This window comes from Pipistrellus hanaki, assembly GCF_964339955.1.
Source record: "Pipistrellus hanaki genome assembly, chromosome: 2".
NCBI lineage: Eukaryota > Metazoa > Chordata > Mammalia > Chiroptera > Vespertilionidae > Pipistrellus > Pipistrellus hanaki.
The window spans coordinates 87,630,724-87,637,755 of NC_140504.1; positions in this window are offsets into that span (position 1 = coordinate 87,630,724).

The following is a 7,032-nucleotide window of genomic DNA, read 5'->3' on the forward strand; positions in this document are numbered from 1 at the left end:
AAATTAATTTGTATAGAAAGCAAAAGCAAATAACAGTGAGAACTAAGTACATTTTGCTCTGTTTAATATTGATAAATATAATGTTTCTATAAGTATTCTGTCTTTAACCACCAAGATTTTTTGTCTAATGTAATGCAAATCTTCATAGACATATGGACTTGATGAATATCATATCTCTTTTGATTATACTTCTATTTCCTCTGAAAATACATTAGTTCAAATGCATATCACTATATTCATATTTCTGTGTTTATTCATACATTCACTAATTCAACAAATATCCAGTATTTACTTCAAGGCAGACAAGGCACTAAAATTATAGAATATTACAATAGTGACCTGTGCTGCTTCATTGCATACAGACTGCTCCACAATATGTCTGTGATTCACAGAGTTTTTATCCTAGAAACCACATTTGCTCAGTTCATTATTCTGCTTAAGCATCTTTTCTGTACACAAAGCCCTTTACATTCTGGCCTGTCAATTCGGCAGCTTCCTCTCTGGTCACATATATGTCACCTGAAATCTCATCCAAACAAAACCATTTCTTGTTCTTCAAGCAGACAGACTCTTTCTTCCATGGTTTGCTCAGTTAGTACTTTCATTCAGAATGTCATTCCTCTCCAGTCCTAAACTCTTGGCTTGATCAACAACTGCTCTCCTTTAAGATCCACCTGAAACGCTCGCTTCTGTGTGTTTTCCAATCTGCCCAAAGTATGTTTCTTTTTCCTGTCTGTGGTCTCATAGAACATTGTTTTATTTAACTGTTATGGATGGAAATTACCACATGTATTTAATTTATCTGGATCTGCTTCCCTCTGCCAAACTGTACGCTCTTCTAGGCAGAGGATGTACCCTTTTAATTTTTGAATCATAGGATGGTACATGATATGTTCTCAAATAAATATTATTAAGTGAATGAGTTATAGACATATGGGCATGGGCATTTTAATGTAATTTTGTATATTCCTGCTTTACTTTTTGAGAAAATAATCTAATGGTGATACCATATTTCATAATATATATATGTATGAATGTTTGTTTGTTTGTTTGTTTGTTATTTATTTTACCTCATCAGATATCTGTATGCATTGAAGCTTAAAAGTAGAACAGCTTAGATTTTCACTTTTAACTTGCAGTGTGGCTGGCTTTAATTGAAGTCTTGTTTTCTAAGTGAGAAGTCACCAGACCTTCCTTTTCAATTAAATTAAACAGAGCTGAGGGCATGATTAAAGCAATAGTCTCTGAAAGCTGAGGGTGTTGAGCAGATAACTAACTTCACTTGCTGTGCAATTGGTTTGTGGTTAATTCTGGGAATTGCCAGCAGAACATGTTTGCTAACTTGTCTGTTCATTTTCTCCTGTTTTCTCTAATTCTTGTGCTAGCTCTCTCTCTCCTCTGTCTACCACCCAGCATTTCTCCCTCTGAACATGTGTCAAGCCAGACAAGCTTCTTAGGTAACTTTTCTTTGGCCAAACCAATGCCGAGACAATATCTGCTAATTGTGTTCCAGTGCTAAGATAAATGTAACTTATCCAGGCAATACTTATTTTTAGAAGCGTGAGGCTATTGATGTTTACTTCCATCTTACCTACTCAAAGTGACATTTTCCAGAAAAACATGCCTGCAACTGGATTCACTTTTGGCCAGGATGACCAAACAACATGTGTCCCACTAATTTTCTTCAGAAAGATAAGATGAAAAATAAAATTGAAGGTCAAGTGGGCATAGAATTCATCTGGCTGTGCTAGTGTGAGCACTGCATTTGAAAAATTGCTTTTGTTTGAAAATTGCTTTCTTTTTGTCTTTGTGTACATGAGTATACTTTTAAGAAACCATCTTTGTAAATTTGAACATTCATTTTGAAAAGGGCGCCTGAGGTAAACAGTTTTTATTTTAGCTAAAATATAAGAAAAAGGAAAAAACAAAAAAACCTGGTGGATTTTTCTTTATATTAAACCTTTACATTCTATATCTTTACCTATAGAACTTTTATGCACTAAATCATCTTTTTATGATTTTTTAAAACTTTTAATACAGTTCCACTAATATATGAATATAATCTTTCATTTTTAAGAAGTCTGAAAACTAGGTTTCCTGAGGCAATCTTATAATTAAAGTGAAAGGAAGATAAAATCTCCATTTTGCTGACTTTTACCTTTGCCTTTATATTAGCAATACTAATGAACTTCACCATGCTTAGGGTGAAAAATCAATTTGAAACTGCATTTACCGTTGTGCCTTTCCCTCTCCCCGCAAGGATTTGTGCAGTTTAATCTGCCGTTGATTCCTGATTATATGAGCTGCCGTGAAGAAACTGGTGCTCATCTTCATAAGGCCTGTGGATAGAACAGTGTTTATTTTTATACCTAACTGCATGTCCATCACTTTAATAAGATGATCGAGTCAGTGGTTGACAGCCATCTTACTGCCTTTATTGATTTTAAGGTTTAATCTTGAAATGCATATATAAATTCTTGGAAGGCACTATATTAAAATATCTAATCCAAACTCATGGCAACATAGCTTTAAACCACTGATGAAGGGCTGATTTCAACATGCTGAAAGGAAACAAAACATTAAGTAGGACCTTTAGTGATCATTAATTCCACTCTCCTCATGGTGCTCATAGTATCTTATTTGAAGATGGCAATCAGCATTTTGAATACCCCAGGTGTACTTTTCAAGAACCATCCAATGCTTCTGATTCTCATTTTATAGCAACAAAATAGTTTGTTGTTTCTTTGTGATGATTTTCTTAAAATTTTAATATAGTCTTCTCTTTAGTGCAAATAATGGGATTAGTGAGGCTCAGTTTTACTACTAGTTTTGATGTTATTTCTTTTAATTTTTTAAAAAACAGTAATAATCACTGTATCTTTAAATGCTCTAAATCAGTGAAATGTACAAAACAATCAAAAGTTCAAAATTTGGCAAGCCTTGGGTGTATAGCAGATTCATAACATTAACATTGACTCTATTTGACTAATGCTTGCTGTCTTCGTCTGTTGAGGCTTCTATAACAGAATTCCATAGACTAGTAGACTTGTAAATAAACAGACATGTATTTCTCGTAGCTCTGGAGGCTGACATTTCTAGATCAATAAGCTGGCAGACTTGGTGTTGGTGAGAGCTCACTTCCTGGTTTATAAACAACTATTTCCTCTTCTCACCCTGATTCCCCAGAGTCTCTTTCATAAGAGCATATTTACATTCATGGCCTAATCACCTCTCCAAAGCCCCATCTTCTAATATCATAACAATGAGTATTTGATTTCAACAAGTGAATTTTGAGTTAACACAAATATTCAGTCTGTGGCAAGAGTAAGAATTCTAAAAGGATGTTATGTCGCACATTATTTTACCTTCACTCTGATTATTTTTAAAAAATGTTTTTATTGATTTTCAGAGAAAGGAAGGGAGAGGGAGAGAGAGATAGAAACATCAATGCTGAGAGAGAATCATTGATTGGCCACTTCTCACACATCCCTTACGGGTGAGAAATGGCTCACCTGTCCAAATTTCAAATGATAGACTAGGGAAGAGAAACATGGCGAAATGAGACTTTTAATAACACTCTCTAGAGCAGCTGCCCATTGTACGAGATCACATGTGGGGCAAGAGACATAGCCTATTTATTTATACCTCCTCCAGTTCCTCATTGGCTGAGTGCTATTTGGTCACCTACTTTCTAATAGATTGCCTAGGTCTTGCTGTCCCCCATCTGGTTATTTAAAAAAAAAAAAAACAGTCTGGGGCTTCTCTAGCTTCCTCCACCCCTCTTTTTCTAGGGGAATCTTCCTAGGACATGTGCTGTCAGCCATGCTTACAGCTCTCATCCTCTCTTCCCACCCCACATCCTGTATGCTCTGGGAAAATGCAGGAGCTTGACCACATGCTGTTTTCTTTTCTATGAAGATAAATCAGGGGCATGTTTCTTATAAACTGACAACCCAGGCATGGAACCATGACCTGGTTCATGGGTTGATGCTCAACCACTGCACTACACCAGCCAGGCTTCTTTCTGATCTTTAATTGATGGTAATGTTATAAAAAAAATTGTATGGATGAAATACCTCCATTGCTGGTGGGAGTAGGATACTTAAGATATCTTGAGAAAAATAATTTTCTAAGAAAATGAGTGATTCTTATTTGTATGAAATTATATCCCTCTGTTTCCAAAGTCACATTTCCTTAATCCAGTCCCAGAAAATGTGCAGGTGGGGCTACAGCAGAGGTAAAAGCAAAGCCAATGTCCAGAGTTTCTGATTGATTGTGGAGCTGGGTCCAATGTAGCATTGGGCTAGTCATAGTCCGTTAATCCATATATATGGTTCCACATAGCTGTGTGCCATATGGGAAATTGTAGGGGAGTGTGCCTCCTGCGACAGGATAGCAAAAGGGCCAAAGGAGATACCTCCCTTTGTTCAGGAGTTTATATATCTCAGATCCTGCACCATTGCAGTGGCCATGCTTATTCTGGCCAATGCCTTGTATCCAGGTATGACTGACAGACATGCACCTTCTCTTGTCATCCAGATCTTACTGGGCATGCATCCATTGTCCCTTCCCTTCCCTTCCCCCATCAATCTTTGGGGAACAGACCTGGAGAATGTTAAACTGTAGCTTCCTGGAATAAATGGCCTGCAATATTAACAGGTCTCCTCTTTGCTCCTTTTCTGTTAAATATTAACCAAGTTACTACAAAAATGGTATCCATAGCATATCTGTTTATATGGGACTAATAAATGGGATTATGTTAAGTGAACTAAATTTCAGTAAATTTTGAGTAATAATAAGAGTCTCAAACATCTACTGTGTTTCCCTGAAAATAAGACATCCTCCGAAAATAAGACCTAGCACATGGAAACATAAGACATCCACTGAAAATAAGACCTAGCGCAACTTTGGGAGAAAAAATTAATATAAGACACTGTCTTATTTTCGGGGAAACAGGGTAATTCCTTAAAGTATGAGGTTCATCACCTCGCCCTGAGCATCCACAGTATTTATTCAAATGTTTTGTTTCAGAAAAATGTGATGAGAATTAGTCTCTTGTGAAATTAATGAAGGCTTAATGTGTCCATGTTTCGCTCAAATAGAACTGATGTGTCAATAGTAATGTGGCTGTGCCTATATACCCAGGATCTTTAAGGAATTGGTTGACAAACAACTAAGAATCTTACTAAAGTGTTCTAAGGTATTCAACCCTAAATCTGTGATATTGGTCCTCTGCTTTTATATGTAGTATGAAGTTTTCAAATAATATACTCTAAATAGGAGTGTGACAGTGCTCAAACTTCACACAATTCAGTAGTAATTTGTCTATTTTGCCATGTTCATATGAAAACATTAAACCTAAAATTTTAACTGGTGTAATACATTTCTAATTTTTTAATATTTGAAAGTAAATACATCCCCCCCTACACAGAAGCAATGATGAATCCTTAGAGGAGATAACTATAGAGATATGCATATTTTTTTTATTTTTGAGAACTTTAGAGTAAGAGTAGATTATCTAGTCATTTATAAAAATTATACATATACTATTTAAAAAACAAAATGGGGAGAGGGATCCAAGATGGCTGCTTGGGTAGACACCTAGCCGCAGCAGCTCACAACAATTTCAATGGAATACAACTAAAATGTAGAGTGGACATTGCCCAGAGCTACAGGTAGTCAACTGACTGAAAATTCTACAACAAGAAGGAAAGAGAAAACCAGAAGGAAAATCAGAGGAGCTGAAAAAAAGCCTAAGGTACAGAGACATGCTGCGTGCTCGCACGCACACGCGCGCGGAGAGGTCGCAGCCTGAGAGGAGGAGAAGGCTGGGTGCTGCCTGGCGTTCCATAGCAGGAAGGAAATAGAACCCCCAGCCTGGGTTGAACCCCCGAACCGGCAGCGCTGAGCCCCAGTTATGAGCCAGACCCTGGGGACCCAGGCTCCGGCGGGGGAGACGGGGCTGTGAGGCAGAATCCCAAGTGAGCAGCGAAAAGCAGGGCCCCCAGGAGTCGTGCGCACATTGTGTGCAGAGGACTGAATGTTGACTCTGATGCTGGATTACCCTAGCGGGAAGAAACAAAGCCTCCGGCTGAGCCTCAGTCCGGACTGCTCTGAACACCAGTCCTGGACCAGACCCTGGGGACCCAGGCTCGGGCAGGGGGAGACGGGGCTGTGAGGCGGAATCCCAGGGGAGTGGCGAAAAGCGGAGCCCCCAGAGTCACGCGCACTGCGCGCAGTGGACAGTCTGTTGACTCTGATCCTAGACTCCCCTAGCGGGAAGGAGAAAAAAAAAAAAAGCTCCAGACTGGAGGAACGTGACGAGGAGCAGGAGCCCCTGCCTGACACCAGCCAGCCAGGCGCCGGCAGAGAGCCCAGCGACGGGGCCCCCAGGGGGGTGTGCCCCTGAGCCTTCGACCTCTGAGCGCGGGCAATGGAGCCAAGGCCGGGGGCTGCTTCCTGGGCGGCGCCGACCCTGGCAACAGGCTGGAGCAGCACGGGGGCCCGCGGAGAACAAAGGGGTGCCACAGGCCAACCTGCTAAGCTCCCAGGACAAGGAGGAAGAAACCAAAGTTCTCAATGTGAAGAAATCAAGTGAGAGCAAAAGATAGTAAAATTACTTAAGAAAGAATACAAAGAAGATCTTGAAAAATCAAAGACTAAGTCAGAACTCAACTCACCAGCCAACATTGCAACATAAATGCGTTAAAAAAAAAAAAAAAAAAAAAAAGACAGAATGTTGGAACAGCGGCGGCCAGGCCTAGAGTGCCCAGGCACAAAGCAGTGGCAACTGGGCCCGGAGCAGCAACGGCCAGGCCCCAGAGCAGCAGCAGCCAGAACCAGAGCAACAACAGCCAGCACTGGACCAGCCAGACCTGGGGCAGTGGCAGCCAGGCCTGAGGCGGAGGCAGCCAAGCCCAGGGTGGCCAGTCCAGGAACACCCAGACCCGGAGTGGCCGGGCCCGGAGAAGCCGGGCCCAGAGCAGCCGAGTTGGGAGCAGCCAGGCCCAGAACAGCAGTAGCCAAGCCTGG